We start from the raw sequence: 15,805 nt of genomic DNA, 5'->3' as shown, positions 1-15,805 counted from the left end.
GGGCTGGGGATGTGGTCCAGTGGTTAAGTGCCTCTTAGTTCAATCCTAGTACCAAAAGAAAAAAAAAAAAGATATATATTTTGGTCTGGAGATGTAGCTCATGGGTAGAGCACTTGTCTAGTATGAGTGAGGTCCTGGGTTCAATTCCGGTACTCAAAAACAAAGCGAAAAAACAGAGAGAAAAAGAAAAAATGGTAGTATGTACATATTAAGACCATTTCTATGCCGGGCACATAGAATCCCAGACTGTAATCTCAGCCAGCACTTAGGAGACTGAGGCAGGAGGACTACAAATTCAAGGCCGTGTCACTAAATAAAATATTTTTAAAAGGGCTGGGGATGTGGATCAGTGGCTAAACATGCCTGCATTCAATGCCTGGTACCAAAAAATAATAATAATAATAAATTTTAAAAATTAAAATAAATAAATAAATAAATAGACAGTTTCTATATATTACCATTTTTTAAAAAAAATGATACTAGGGGCTGGGGATATAGCTCAGTAAGTAGAGTACTTGCCTTGCATGCACAAGGCCCTGGGTTCAATCTCCAGCACCATAAAAAAATAAATAAATAATAAAAAATGAAACTGGACATATTGGCTCATGCTTATAATATCAGATACTTGGGGCTGGGGATGTGGCTCAAGCGGTAGCGCGGTCGCCTGGCATGCGTGCGGCCCGGGTTCAATCCTCACCACCACATACCAACAAAGATGTTGTGTCCGCCGAGAACTAAAAAAAAAAATAAATATTAAAAAAATTCTCTCTCTCTCTTCTCTCTCACTCTCTCTTTTAAAAAAAAAAATAATAATATCAGATACTTGGGAGGCTGAGTCAGGAGGATCACAAACTAAAGGCCAGCCTATACAACTTAGCAAGTCTTTATCTCAAAATAAAAAATGGGCTGGGGATGTAAATCAATACTAGACAGACTCTGGCTTCCATAGCACTAAAGGTAAAGAAAAGAAAGGAAAAACAGAATAAGTTTTGTTCCAGTAAATTTAAAGTAGATTCATTAGCAATTTAATTTTTTATTTATACACATATTTTGTTCACTCACTCCTGTTACCCCTCCGTTCCCACAAAAATTTGCAGCACCCCATTTACAAAACAAAACCAATAATGTTAACTCATCTCTTGCACATAGTTTTGTTAAAAACCTCAGATGTGGGTCTGGACATTAGTTTGAATTAGTTTGGTAGCTTTGAAATTATTCCAAACACTTATATAGTTTGCTTTATGATGTTTTTTGGTTTAAGTTGATGTTTTTGTTCCTTTTTGATGTTTTAAGAGTGAACATCTTGGGCTGGGGATGTGGCTCAAGCGGTAGTGCGCTCGCCTGGCATGTGTGCAGCCCGGGTTCGATGCTCAGCACCACATAAAACAAAGATGTTATGTCTGCTGATAACTAAAAAATAAATATTAAAAAAAAAAAAGAGTGAACATCTTGCCAGGCATTGTGGCATATGCGTGTAATCCCAGCAGCTTGGGACAATGAGGCAGGAGGATGACAAGTTCAAAGTCAGCTTCAGCAATTTAGGAAGACCCTGTCTCAAAATAAAATATAAAAAGGACTGGGGGATGTGGCTCAGAAGTTAAGTACCTCTGTGCTCAATCCCTAGTACAAACAAAACAAAACAAAAAACCAGGACACAGGGCATGGTGGTGCACACCTGTAATTCCAGCAACTCAGAAGACTGAGGCGAGGAGGATCAAAAGTTCAAAGCTACAGTTGGTACAGTGCTTGCCTCGCATGCACGAGGCCATGGGTTCAATCCCCAGAACCACACACACACAAAAAAAAGTTCAAACCTAGCTTCAGCAAATTAGGGAGAACCCTGCTTCAAAAGAAAAAGATATAAAGGGCTGGTGATGTGGCTCAGTGGTAGAGTGCCCCTGGGTTCAATTCCCATCAGTTAAAGAAGAAAAAAGTTTGAGGTGACAATAGATTAATAACAATAATGTATCGTATATTTCAAAATTGCTGAGAGTAAATCTTGAATGTTTTCAACATAAAAAAAAATAAGTATTTGATGTGTTAATTAGCTTGATGCAATTATTTTATACTGTTGTGTTCCTTCTGCCATCATTTCTTCCTTCTCTAGCCCGTGACTCTTGGCCCATCACCATGACTGATAGTCCCTTTGCTTTTCTGTTGTTTGTGTTTTTTCCCCTGGTCCTGAGGATTGAAAGGGCCTCTCACATGATAGGCACGTGCTAGGCAGGGGTCTACCCTGAACTATATCCTCAGATCCCTTAGCTTTTCTGTAGTGCCACCTGCAAGGAGCCCCTCAGGGCTGCTAAGTTACATGAGTGTTTCCCATTATCCACAACAACCATTTCAAACCTCCACAAACCTCTGACCCTCCTGCTTCTCCCTCCAAGAATGACCTCACCTCTAACTTCAGAGAAAACAAGAAGTCTTTAAAAGGAACTCCCCTGACTTCCTGCCTCCAAAATAACACCCTTCCTTTCACCTATTAAGGCTATTTTTTCCACCTATGCTGTGGATCACACACCCCACCCCTGTTCTCTTGGGCTTTGTGCTATTAATCATCCTCTTTCTCTGAATCCTGAATCTTTTTGGCTCACTAGTTTTCAAACACTAAGTTATAACTCAACAATTTCTTCGGGTCAGCGTGAAGGTTCCTGTCTGTCTACTTGTAAATGCTTCTGGGATGTACCCACAAATCCACTGTCTTTTTGATATCCTGGCTCCTTTTTTGGCAAGCAGATTTTTAATGAGTAAACAATGAGAAATAGCTAGAAGATGCCCCTACATATATAGTTCATTCAAACTTTATCACTGTGGAGTTGATGCTTTGGGCCATATTTATGGAATTAAGAGAAGTTTCTTTCTTTTTGGTACTAGGGATGGAACACACGAGTGTTTTAACACTGAGCTACAGCCCCAGATCTTTTTTTTTAATATTTAATTTTCAGTTTTAGGTGGACACAGTATCTTTATTTTACATTTATGTGGTGCTGAGAATGGAACCCAGTGCCTCATGCATGCTAGACGAGCACTCTACCACTGCACCACAATCCCAGCCCCACCCCAGGTCTTTTAATTTATTTTATTTTATTTTTTAATTTTGAGACAACCTTTCACTAAGTTGCTGAGGGCCTCAATAAGTAGCTGAGACAGGCCTTGAATTTTCAATCCTCCTGCCTCAGCCTCCCGAGTTGCTGGGATTACAGTAGTGCACCACTATACCCAGCAATAGAAGTTACTTGAGAGTTTTGCAACTGATGTTTTTGGTTACACAAAGAAAAATGAGGAGGGAAAAGGTAGAAAGTCTTAATCAAGTCACCGAAAATAATGTTGGAACAATTATCGTGTTTAATAGCATACCAATGAAGAGAATGGCTTTACTTCTGGATTTTTCAATGGGTTAGAAGTTAGAAGTTAGAAGACAGGTTGGCAGGAATTAACAATTTCAGAGACCCAACTATGTGAATAACCTACCAAATGACTGGTCTGAGGAATTGAACTCACTGTTATCAACATTGCATAGTCGGGGCTGTGGTTGTGGCTCAGTGATAAAGTGCTTGCCTAACACATGTGAGGCAGTGGGTTTAATCCTCAGCACCATATAAAAATAAATAAATATTATCTGGGAGTGGTGACACATGCCTGTAATCCCAGCATATTGGGAGGCTGAGGCAGGAGGATCTTGAGTTCAAAGCCAGCCTCAACAATTTAGCAAGGCCCTAGGCAACTCAGCAAGACCCTGTCTCTAAATAAAATACAAAACAGGGCTGGGGATGTGGCTCAGTGGTTGAGTGCCCTTAGGTTCAATCCCCAGTATAATAATAATAATAATAATAATAATAATAATAATAATAAATTAAAGTTTTTTTTTTAATTGCATAGACAAAGAAAAGATGACACATTACTTACAGTAGGGAACCTGAAGTCCTCAGTGTTTTCAGAAGGCATTGAAACTAGAAGTCATAAAAACAGACTGAGCACAAGTGTCTGGTAATTTTTCTCCTCTGTTCTCGACACCTTTGTCTAAAATTTAAAAGGTAAATGAACATAGTTGAGCTTTTTTGGCTATTGAGTTCCCTAGGATACATTCCTTGGATTGCTACTATCAGCAAACCATTCATATTTATTTGTTCAGCCTCTCCCATGTAAGTGCACTTAAGATTTGTCTTTATAACTATTCCTTGACACCTTTGTATTAAGTAATGTCAGAAAGCGAGACACCTTGTTGGTATTGAAATAATTTCTTGCCAAAGCATCAGCAAAGTTAAGATTTAATCTTATGCCCTTAGCTTCTATAGAAAGGTGATTGTAAGAAATGTCTTTTTCAAAGAAATATTTCCTATATCTTTTGTAAAGTCAAATCAAAGACATTCTTTTATTCATTCACATAACAAACATTTATTGAATCCTGATTAAATGCCAGGCTATGGATACAAACATGAATGAAACTTAGTCCCTGCCCTGAAGAAGAACACAACCTGGTGAGATGTAGACACATAAATAAATCATAATATAGTGTTAGAGTGTCTGTAATTACAGGGATGAATAAAATGCTATGGGAACAAAAGGAGAAGGAGTGAGTAATTCTGCCTCAGGGTGAAGGAAGACTTCCCAGAGGCGTTGTGAGAAAGTTAGGTACTTCAGACTAAGAAGAACATCCCTGACCAAAAGGAGAAAAGAGAAAATCATATCAGACCGAAACCTGAATAAAAATGAGTAAGTATGAATCTGGGGCTGTAACTCAGTGGTAGAGTACTTGCGTAGTATGTGCAAGGTATAGGGCTCAATCTCTAGCACTGGTGGTGGGGGTATGGGTGGGGAATGGGAAAGTATGAACTAGCTTGGTCAACTTGAAAAATCACTAGGATAAGAAATAGTGAGCTGGCTGCAGTGGTGTGTGCCTTGAATCCCAGCTACTTGAGAAGCTAAGGCAGGAGGATCACATGAGCCCAGGAGTTCAAGACCAGCGTGGGCAACATAGTGAGACCTTATCTCAAAAAAAGAAGAGACATTATTCATGGGCCCTATAGTCAGACTGTCCTGTGTCACTTTTTTTTTTTTTAACCACTTTCTAGCTGTGCAATATTAGGTAATTTAAGGCCCTAAGTCTCATTTCACCATCTGTAAAAGAGGAATGCATTCATTCAATGGTATTCATTGGGTAACTACTATAGGCCAAACACATAATGAAATTTGTGTCACCTTAAGGGGTTGTTGTGAGTTAATAAATGTAAAGCATATTGAATGGTGACTGACTTGCAGTAAGTGGCACACACCTCTCAATACTTAAGTGTACAATACAGACTACCAGCAACTGGGAGATTGTTAAAAATGCAGAATCTTGGGCTGGGGATGTAGCTTAGTGATAGAATCCTTGTCTACCATGTATGAGACCTTGAGATCAATCCCAAACATAGCAAAAAATATTGAGCCTTACTTCAGATCTGCTGAATCAGAACTGGCATTTTAAAAGGTCCCCAGATGAATCATAGGCACTTTTGAGTTTAAGATGGGCTGTTAACTTGATGATGGTAGACACTAGTCAGCACTGGGTTGAAAGAACATCTTTGCCTTTTCAGAGTATATAGGGCAACACTACGCTTTGTTTGGTATAAGGGTGTGGAACTCTGAGGGGTTCAGCTAGGTCAGACAGATTTGAGAACAAATAAGTGACCTCAATCCATCAGGTAGGATTCTGTCGCATCAGCCCCAGAAAAATAAAACAGAATAAACAATTTGGCCTGAAATATATCTAATTGAGGTCCAATTTTTCCCCCCAGAATGATCCATACCATTGATCCAACTCTCCACTTCATTTTGACTGTATGATTCAGTCTGACAGTCTTACATTAACTAGATGAGTTCAATGATTAGATTTTTGAGCCTTCAGAGCAGGGAAATCATTTGTACCAACACTCTCCTTTTACAGATGAGACAAATAAAGCATTATGCAATTAAGCATGAGCTCACACAGTGGTTAGAGGCAGGATGAGAGTCCCAGTCTTGGGGTTTTTTCAATTAAATCAGAGGCCCACATTAGGAGTTTCCCCGTCTTTTGATACATTTTCTGGCCCGAACTTTGTAAAAATACTGTAACTTTTTTTTATAATTAGGGGATAAATTAATATTTTGCAAAAATTGTCAGGTAATCAAAAGACGACATAAACAGAAAATTTATTTATTTATTTATTTATTTAATGGTTGTTCAAAACATTACAAAGCTCTTGACATATCATATTTCATACATTAGATTCAAGTGGGTTATGAACTCCCATTTTTACCCCAAATACAGATTGCAGAATCACATCGGTTACACATCCACATTTTCAGAAACTTTATTTTTTTAAAAAAATTCTGAGATAGGGTCTTGCTCAATTATCAAGGTTGGCCTGGAACTTTCAATCTTCTTGCCTTAGCTACCCAAGGAGCTGGGGTAACAGGCATGTGCCACTGTACCCAATGAGAACAACTTTCTTAATTAAAAGATTCTGTGGTATGCACTTATTTTAATCCCTACAGAAACTGTAAGGCACCAGAATAATCTTTTTTTTTTTTTTTTGAGAGAGAGAATTTTTTAATATTTATTTTTTAGTTTTCGGCGGACACAACATCTTTGTTTTTGTATGTGGTGCTGAGGATCGAACCCGGGCCGCGCACATGCCAGACGGGCGCGCTACCGCTTGAGTCACATCCCCAGCCCCCACCAGAATAATCTTAGTGCCACCATTTTAGTTGCTACTTTTTAGAAAGTTTGGGCCAAGGGCTGGGGTTGTGTAGCTCAGTGGTAGAGCATTTGCTTAGCATGTGTGAGGTGCTGGGTTCAATCTCCAGTATAGCAAAAAAAAAAAAAAGTCAAAAACTAAGTTTGAGCCTAAAGAAGCCTCTGACTCTCAGAGGATTCTGTTCTTCTCATCACAGCCTATTCTAAAACTTAAAGATTTGAAAGTTTCACTCCAGTAACTTCTCAATTCCTAAATTACTTTGGTTTAAGCCAATTCCACATTTACTGAAGCAGCCACACCTCCCAATGGGCAGAGGTGGAGTGACCCTATTGTTTTAGGCTTCCTTTCTTTGTCCACTCCCAGCCTCTGGGCCGTCACCTTAAGCCATCCTCCTGGTCTCTGAGAGCTAAAAAAGGCTGGGGTTTTCCCTGCTGCCTGGCTGGTTTATGACAAACATTATTGCTCCCCTATTTTAAAACTTCCCTTTCCCCATAAACAGCATTTCTGTGGTTTTTGGGGACTTTGACAATTACTAGTAAACACAGCAATTGAAACAGCTTAAAGGGATTTGCATAGAAATTTTAAGAATGATAAAAAAGCAACACAAACAACTTCCAGCAGTGGTTATCTCCCAGGAAGGGGTGGGGTTGAGCGGAGGGAGGTCAAGGGCACTTTTCTATTATCTGAATTGTTAGAATATTTTGACAAGAAAATACATATATCAATTTATTACTTAAATAAAGTTTGTAATCAAGGAAAACCAGAACTACAAGCTCATGTTACAATTTGGGTCTATATACCAAAGGAAATAAAAATTCTCCAGTCCTGATTCCCCAATCCATTCCCCAGAAGGAGCCCCTGCTAGCAAATTCTTTATGTCCTTCTATTTATGTTTTTGAACAAACTTATCTCCCCCAACTCCTACAAAATCAGCCCATAAAACAGTTTGAACTTCCTTGGTTCACCTAATGCTACATCTTGGGTGAGTTTATCTTAGTAATGCGCTACATTCTTTTTTTTTTTTTTTGTCTGTTTGTTTTAAAATACACTTTATTTTTTAGAACAATGTTAGTTTCACTGCAAAATTGAGCAGAAAGTACAGTTTCCTATACCACTCCCACCCCCATGTCCCAAACCTACACAGCCTTCCCCACTATCCACGTCCCCCACCACAGTAGTATCATTTGTTACAATTTATGAACTTACACTGAAACATCATTATTATCCAAAGTCCTTACTTGACATTAAGGTTCACTCTTGGTGTTGTACATTCTCTGGGTTTTGACAAATATAGAACTTTAACCAAACACCATGAGTTTGCTCCTTGGTGGGTACAAAGCCAGTGTGCAATTAGGAGATGAAAGAGTGAAAAAAGGTTTGTTATTTCTACAAGTAAAGGGAGCATGAGGAACAACCCCCAAAGCAGTTGTGTTTCCCTGAACAAAAAAAGCAAGGGAATTTCCTTGGAGAAACATCTATATTCATAAAGGAAAGACGTGTCAATACAGGTAGAGACAGGCACATCGCTGGGCACGGTCAGTGGGAGATCATGCTTCTTCATACATCATATGTGCAAAAAATGGCAGATCCGAAAGCCTCCTGTGCAGGAAAAATTTATTAAAATGAGCCAAGTTTATGCTTGGTCACCAAGAAGAGTAAGTGACTCAGCGATTTTTGCAGGTTTCTCTGTAGGGCCTTATCAGAAACCAAAGAACAACTTGAAGGAGTGTTAACAGCCATTTCAAGGGAAAGCAGTTGTTTCCCATCCACCCCAGAAGCATAGACAATCGCCCCTAAAACTATCTGCCTAGCAAGCAGACATAATGACAGGTGTCTACCATTGTACTGTCATATAGAATAGCTTCACTGCCTTAAAAATCCTCTGTGATTCTATTCATCATCCCTTCTTTCCCCCAATCCCTGTGACCACTGATCTTTTTACTGTTCACTCTTTTGCCTTTTCCAAAATGCCAGAGTTGGAATCATACACTAGGTTTAGTCTTTTCAGATTCATGTCTTTAATTGAATAATGTGCATTTAAAGGTCCTCCATGAACCAGGCACAGTGGTCCATGCCTGTAATCCTAGACTGTGGAGACTGAGGCAGGAAGAGTATACCAATCTGGGTAACTTAGTGAGATCCAAAAGGGGTTGGGGATGTAGCTCAGTGGTAGAGTACCCCTGGATTCAATATATTTATATTGAATTTATATAAAGTATATTTCTTTTTTGGGGGGGCATGTAGAGTAGGTAATGGGATTGGAATGTGTTTCTTTTTGTAATAAACTGCCAAACTGTCTTTTAAAGTGGCCCTGCTATTTTATATCTCACCAGCAGTGAATGAGAGTTCTTTTTTGAGGGGAGGGAAGAATACTGGGGATTGAACTCAGGGGCACTCAACCACTGAACCACATCCCCAGCTTCTATTTTGTATTTTGTTTAGAGACAGAGTCTCACTGAGTTGCTTGGCGCCTTGCTTTTGCTGAGGCTGGCTTTGAACTCACAATCCTCCTGCCTCAACCTCTCAGATCTCTGTGATTACAGGCATGGGCCACCACGCCCAGTTTGAGAGTTCTTGCTCTCATTTCTCTGGATTTTGGCTCTCATATAGAATAGCTTCACTGCCTTTCTGATCCGTGTATAATGATATTCATCATTGTTTTAATTTGCCCTCCCCTAATGACATATGATGTGAAACATATTTTCTTTTTGAAGGGGGGCAGTCGTGGTAATTTGGGATTTAATCCAGAAGAGCTTCAGAGGGGCTTAACCACTGAGTTACATCCCCAGTCCTTTTTATTTTTATTTTCATAGAGGGTCTCATTAAGTTGTTTAGGACCTCACTAAATTGCCAAGGCTGGCCTTATGATCCCCCTGTCTCATTGTTTGTGTGTAATAATCCTGAGTTGCTGGGGTTACAGGTGTGTGCCGCTTTGCTTGGTTAAACATTTTTTCATATGTTTACTTGCTATCTCAGGGTGTTAGCCAGGTATGGTGGTGCACACCTGTAATCCCAGCAGGTAAGGAAAGTGAGACAGGAGGATATCAGGTTCAAGGCCAGCCTTGGCAATTTATTGAGGCCCCAAGAAACTTAGTAAGACCCTGTCTCAAAGTAAAAAATAAATTTGGTGCAGTGGCCCACACCTATAATCCCATGGACTTGGGAGGCTGAGGCAGGAGGATCGTGAGTTCAAAGCCAGCCTCAGGAATGGCGAGGAGCCAAGCAACTTAGTGAGACCCTGTCTCTAATAAAATACAAAATAGGGTTGGGGATGTGGCTCAGTGGTCGAATGTCCCTGAGTACCACCCCCCACACACACACAAAAAAAAGGTAAAAAATAAGTAGCTCAGTGGTAAAGCACTCCTGGATTCAATCTCCAGTACCAAAAAAAAAAAAAAAAAAAGAAGAAGAAGAAAGAAAAAAGAAAACTATTGAGATTGGGAGTGTAGCTCCACAGTAGAGTACTTATCTAACATGTATTAGGCCCTGGGCTCAATCCCCACAGCAAAAAACAAAAACACCTCTGCAAATCATCGGTTGGGTTAGAGAGCGTGAGAAATGACTACATAGGTACCAGGCTTCAATTTGGGGTGATAAAAAATTCTGGAACTGGACAGTGATGATGGTTGCACAGCACTGTAGTTTGGACCACTGAATTAGCCAGGTGTGGTCATGCATGCCTGTAATCCTGGGCTCTAGAGGCTGAAGAAGGAAGATTAAAAGTTCAAAGCCGCCCTGAGCAATTTGCTAGACCCTAAGCAATTTAACAAGATCCTGTCTCAAAAATAAAAAAAATTAAAAGGGTTGGGGATATGGATGAGTGTTAAAGCACCCCTGGATTCATTCCTCACTACCAAAACAAATAAAACATTTTACCAGGGAGATACATCCTCATCCCTTTTTTTTTTGAGACAGCATCTCACTAAGTTGTGGAGGGTCTTGCTAAATTGCAGACCTTGAATTTGCAATCCTCCTGCTTCAGCTTCCTGTGTAGCTGGGGTTATCAACATATCCAGAAATATCTTAAGGGAGCATCCAGGTTAAAATAGCTAATGTAAGATAAAGTATGAGAAACATTCAGATAAGTGACAAATGTAAACAGATGTTGCCTGGCTTATAAAAATCTTAAAAAAAAATTCTAGTTAAAAAAAGATAAAATAGTAGGCTGTATTTACTTAATGGGAGTGTTTTTGTGTGATAATTTATTAACTATAATACTGTTTTGCTCCACTATCCCACTCTGCACAGGTCCTTCTTGTATAGGACTTTTGTAATTTCTTCCCTAGGAATTTGCAAGAAGGAAAGCCAAAAGCAGCTTAAGACCAAGTGCTCTTCAAGTGTTTTGTAAAATCCAGTAAATCCGGTAAAGAAGGGGAGGGAAGAAAGGGAGGGAAGAAAGAGAGGCAATTGCCTGGGGAGAAGGAGTAGGGATGATGAAGAGGGGTGCTAAGGAGGGGTGCTAGAGACCTAGGAACATTATTACTACTTTGAGGGCCCAGCAGGGGTGAAGACCTCAGAGTGGATTGGGAAGCTGGGATAACTGCACCCCAAGATGTCCTGCTTGGGCAAAACTGCCCATAATCCCATGCAGCTGAGTGCCATTGGGCATTAGGGAACTACATGGCCTGAGACCAAAATTTTTTTGGCATTCCATTCCAGAAATTTGACTTCTTCTTCTGGCACCTCAGGCACCAGATAAGGTCCCTTCAACAATGATTGGTAATTAATTTTCTACCACCTTAGATTTTGCATATGTGACCAAGATGGTCTTAATGGGGAGATGTAGGTCAAGGGTACAAATCTGCAGTTATGTGGGATGAATAGATCCAGAGATCTCATGTACAACATAAGAACTATAGTTCATAATATTGTATACTGGAAGTTTGCTAAAAAAGTAGAGATCACCTTTTCTTACTACAAAGAAAGAAAGAAACTTCTGTAATTATTTTGTTATATATATGTGTGTATGTATGAAAACATGTTATACACCTTAATATATATAATAAAAATGAATAAGGGACTGGGGGGTGTAGCTCACTGATAGAGCATGTACTTAGTATGTGCAAGGCCATAGCACTATCACCACCAACAAAAAGATAAAATTAGGCCAAGGGTAGTGCTGCACACCTGTGATCCTGGCAACTAGGGAGGCTGAGGCAGGAAGATCACAATTTTGAGGTCAGCCTCAGCAGTTTAGTGAGTCCCTAAGCAACTCAGTGTGATCCTATCTCAATAAATAAATAAAGACTTGGGTTGTGGCTCAATGTTTATGCACCCCTGGATTCAATACATAGCACCAAATAAATAAATCTTCCCCATTATAGGCAGGGGTTAGTTTTTCCCTAAATACACATCCACAATAGGAAGGAAGTAATAATCCAGACTTTGGGGGTAATACCAGAAGATTTCCAAAACGATTGTCTCCCAAATTAACAGGTGAATTACGATTCCAGACAGAGAACATACGGAACGTAGACTTTGAATCACCTCTTAAAAAGCCCCCTGTTCCTGCTGATGGGGAGAATCACAGCTTGTGGGACAGGAGTTCCCTGTGTTTCTCCTTTGCTTGCAAAGCAATAAACCTTCTTTTTCGTTTTTCTCTAAACCGTGTCCTCGTTATTGGACTGGCATTGGGGTCATGGACCGAACTTTCAGCAACAGGCTAAGGATGTAGCTCAATGGTTAAGAACCCCTGGGTTCAATACCCAGCACCAAAAAAAAAAAAAAAAAAAGGAAGGAAGAAAGAAAGAAAAAAAAAGAAAGGAAGAAAGGAATTTCAAATGGGGAAGAGATTATCCTGAATTATTTGGCTAAATCCAATTTAATCACCAAGGTCGTTAAAAGCGGAAGAGAGGGCTGGGGTTGTGTCTCAGAGGTAGAGCAGCACTTGCCTAGCATGTGCAAGGCCCTGAGTTCGATCCTCAGCACCATGTTAAAAATAAATAAATAAAATGAAAGGTATTGTGTCCAACTACAACTAAAAAATAAATATTTAAAATAAATAAGTAAATAGTGGAAGAGAAGCCAGGAAATAAGGACTGAGGATGTGGCTGTGTTTAAGCACCCCTGGGTTCAATCCCTGGCACACACACACACAAAAAAAAAACGGGGAGAGGTAGAAGAGGATGTTAGCATGATTTGAAGAAGGGGTTCATGAACCAAGGAATATGAGGGCCTGTAGAAGTTGGGAAAGACAAAGAAACAGATTCTCTCCCTGATTTTCCAGAAAGAAGCACATCTTGATCTTGTGCAGACTACAATGGGTGTTGTTGTTTTCTTCCTCCTCCTCTTTTTTTCCTTCCTCCTCTTCTTTTTGTACTGGGGATTGAACCCCAGGCGCCCTTTACCATGACCTACATACCTGATATCCAGCTCATTTTACTTTTTATTTTGAGACAGGGCCATTCTAAGTTGCTGAGGTTGGCCTGGAACTTGCCAGTTGCTGGGATTACACGCACGTGCCACCCCACCTGGACTAAGATGGGTGTTCCAAACCAAACAACTATAAGATAGTATATTTGTTTATTGTTTGCTACCAAGGTTACAGTAACTTGTTATAACAGCAATAGAAAACATAGATAATTACAAAGCCAGTTCCTCTTTTCCCCTCTTACAGCTACTTACTGTAAATTAGCCCTCCTCCTAGAAAACTGAACGCAGATAAGTATTCTGCTAGTAAGTATCCACCACTGAGCTGCACAACCCTGACCCCACATCCTTCTTCCCCTCCCCCTCCCCCCCTTTCTTCTCCTTCTCCTTCTCCTCATCTTTCTTTTCTGCTCTACTGGAAACTGAATCCAGTAAAGCTAGGTTCAATTGGGAAAGCTAGGAAAGCACCCTATCAACTGAGTTTTGTCTCCAGTTCTTTTTGTTTTAAAACAGGTCTTGGTAAATTGCCCAAACAGGCCTGGAATTTAGTCTTCCTGCCTCAGACTCTTAAGTAGCTGGGATTATAGGAGTGTGCTACAAGGGCTGGCTGAAAACTTCTTTATCTGTAATTTGGTTCATATCAGGATACTAGCCTATACAAATGTCTACTGGTATTGCCAAATAAAAATGATCTGAAAAAAAATTTCAAATAAAAGTGTATGTTCTTGGGGGGCTGGGGTTGTGGCTCAGTGATAGAATGCTTGCCTAGCACGAATGAGGCACTGGGTTCAATCCTCAGCACCACATAAAAATAAATAAATAAATAAAATAAAGGTCTATTAAAAAAAGTGTATGTTCTTATGGTTATAAATCTTCCTTAGGATTTAGTTAGCATGATTCAGTTTTACAATCTGACTGTGTTGTTGTTGTTATTATTATTGTTGGTATCAAGGATTAAACCCAGGTGCAGTTAACCACTGAGCCACAACGCCAGCGCTTTTTAATATTTTAGAGACAAGGTCTTACTAAATTGCTTAGGGCCTCACTAAATTCCTGATGCTGGCCTTGAACTCATGATCCTCCTGCCTCAGCCTCCTGAGCTACTGAGATTACAAGTGTACACCACTACATCTGGCTATTTCTGGAAATTATAAAATACCACTCAGTTAATAGGAGTATACATAACTGAACTTCTATATCTGTCTGATGACGCCCTAACCTATCTTGTGAAGATCAGCTTGCTGGTTCATTCCACCTCAGTGATGACATTGTTTACTTGTGAAAACCAAATGAAAACGCATAAAGGATATTAACAATGCCAGAAAATGATAAGGGCCAAAGAAAATTCCAAAGAAGAAATGTTCTAGCCAGGTGTGGTGGCACTTGCCTATCATCCCAGTGACTCAGGAGGCTGAGGTATAAGGATTGCCAGTTCAAGGCTAGCCTCAGCAATTTATCCAGACCCAAAGCAACTCAGGGAAACCCTGTCTCAAAAATATAAAATCAAAAGAGCTGGGTATGTGGCTAAGTAGTTGAGCACCCATGGGTTTAATCCCTGGTGAAAGGAAGAAAGGAAGATTGATTTTTCAACAAAAAGAGAAGAGCCTAGTTTCTAAGGATCATATCTGTAAGTCAGGATTCCTGATCCAGAGACAATAGCCCAAGAGACCCTCCTTTGTGACATCTATACCCATGGTTTTGAGAAGCCCTCTGCCATTCAGCATTGAGCCATTCTTCCTTGTATCCAGGGTTATAATGTGATTGCTCAAGCCCAGTTTGGGACTAGGAAAAAAGCCACATTTGCCATATAATTCTCCAGCAGATTGAATTAGATCTAAAATCCACCCAGTCTTTGGTATTGGCACCCATTTAAGAATTGGATGTCATGCCTGCATTGGGGGCACCAATGTGTGTGCTGAGGTGCAAAAGTTGCAGATGGAGGCTCCCCATATCATTGTGGATACCCCTGGCTGTGTGTTTGGTATGCTCAACCAGAGATACCTGTCTCCCAAATATATCCAGATGTTTGCATTGGATGAAGCTGATGAAACTTTAAGCTGCAGATTCAAGAACCAGATCTATGACGTTTTCCAGAAGCTCAAAGCAGTATCCAGTGGTTTTGTTGTCAGATACAATGCCTTCTGATGTGTTTAATGTGAAAAGAAGTTCATGAGGGACCCCATTTGGATTCTTGTCAAGAAGAAGAGCTGGGCTGAGATTGTGGCTCAGTGGTAGAGTGCTTGCCTAGCATGTGTGAGGCCCTGGGTTCGATCCTCAGCACCACATATAAATAAATAAAATAAAGGTATTGTGTCTGAAAAGAAAGTGAGAAACCTGGAGATGGGCGAGTGAGAAACTGGAGACCAGGAAGAGATACACACGAGAGTTTATTTGTCAGAGATAACAAATAAAGGCCATCTCTCCATAGAAGGAGAGCGAGAGGTTAAGGGTGGGGTTAATAAGAGGGAGTGGTGAACCTTTCTCAGAAAGGCCCTTGGGCGGGAGAGCAAAACTTTTTCTTAAGATGCTGGCTATCACTTAAGATGGTCATCCAGATGCTAAGCAAGTACATTACAGTGTCCATCTACCAATTAAAAAAAAAGAAGGAAGAGTTGACCCTGGAGGGTATTTGCCACGCTGTGTGACTTTTATGAAACCCTGACCTTTACCCAGACAATGATTTTCATCAACATCCAAAGGAAGGTTGATTGGCTCAC

General features: G+C 40.1%; 1 pseudogene; it reads left to right on the top strand.

Moving 5' to 3' along the window:
* The first annotated feature begins 8,030 nt into the window (after positions 1-8,030).
* LOC101961978 (eukaryotic initiation factor 4A-I pseudogene) lies at positions 8,031-15,323 on the top strand (annotated as a pseudogene).
* Positions 15,324-15,805: the final 482 nt, after the last annotated feature.

Source organism: Ictidomys tridecemlineatus, chromosome 12, assembly GCF_052094955.1.
Source record: "Ictidomys tridecemlineatus isolate mIctTri1 chromosome 12, mIctTri1.hap1, whole genome shotgun sequence".
NCBI classification, from domain to species: Eukaryota; Metazoa; Chordata; class Mammalia; order Rodentia; family Sciuridae; genus Ictidomys; species Ictidomys tridecemlineatus.
Note: the sequence above shows the minus strand (reverse complement) of the source record. Positions and strands in the feature narration are given on the sequence as shown.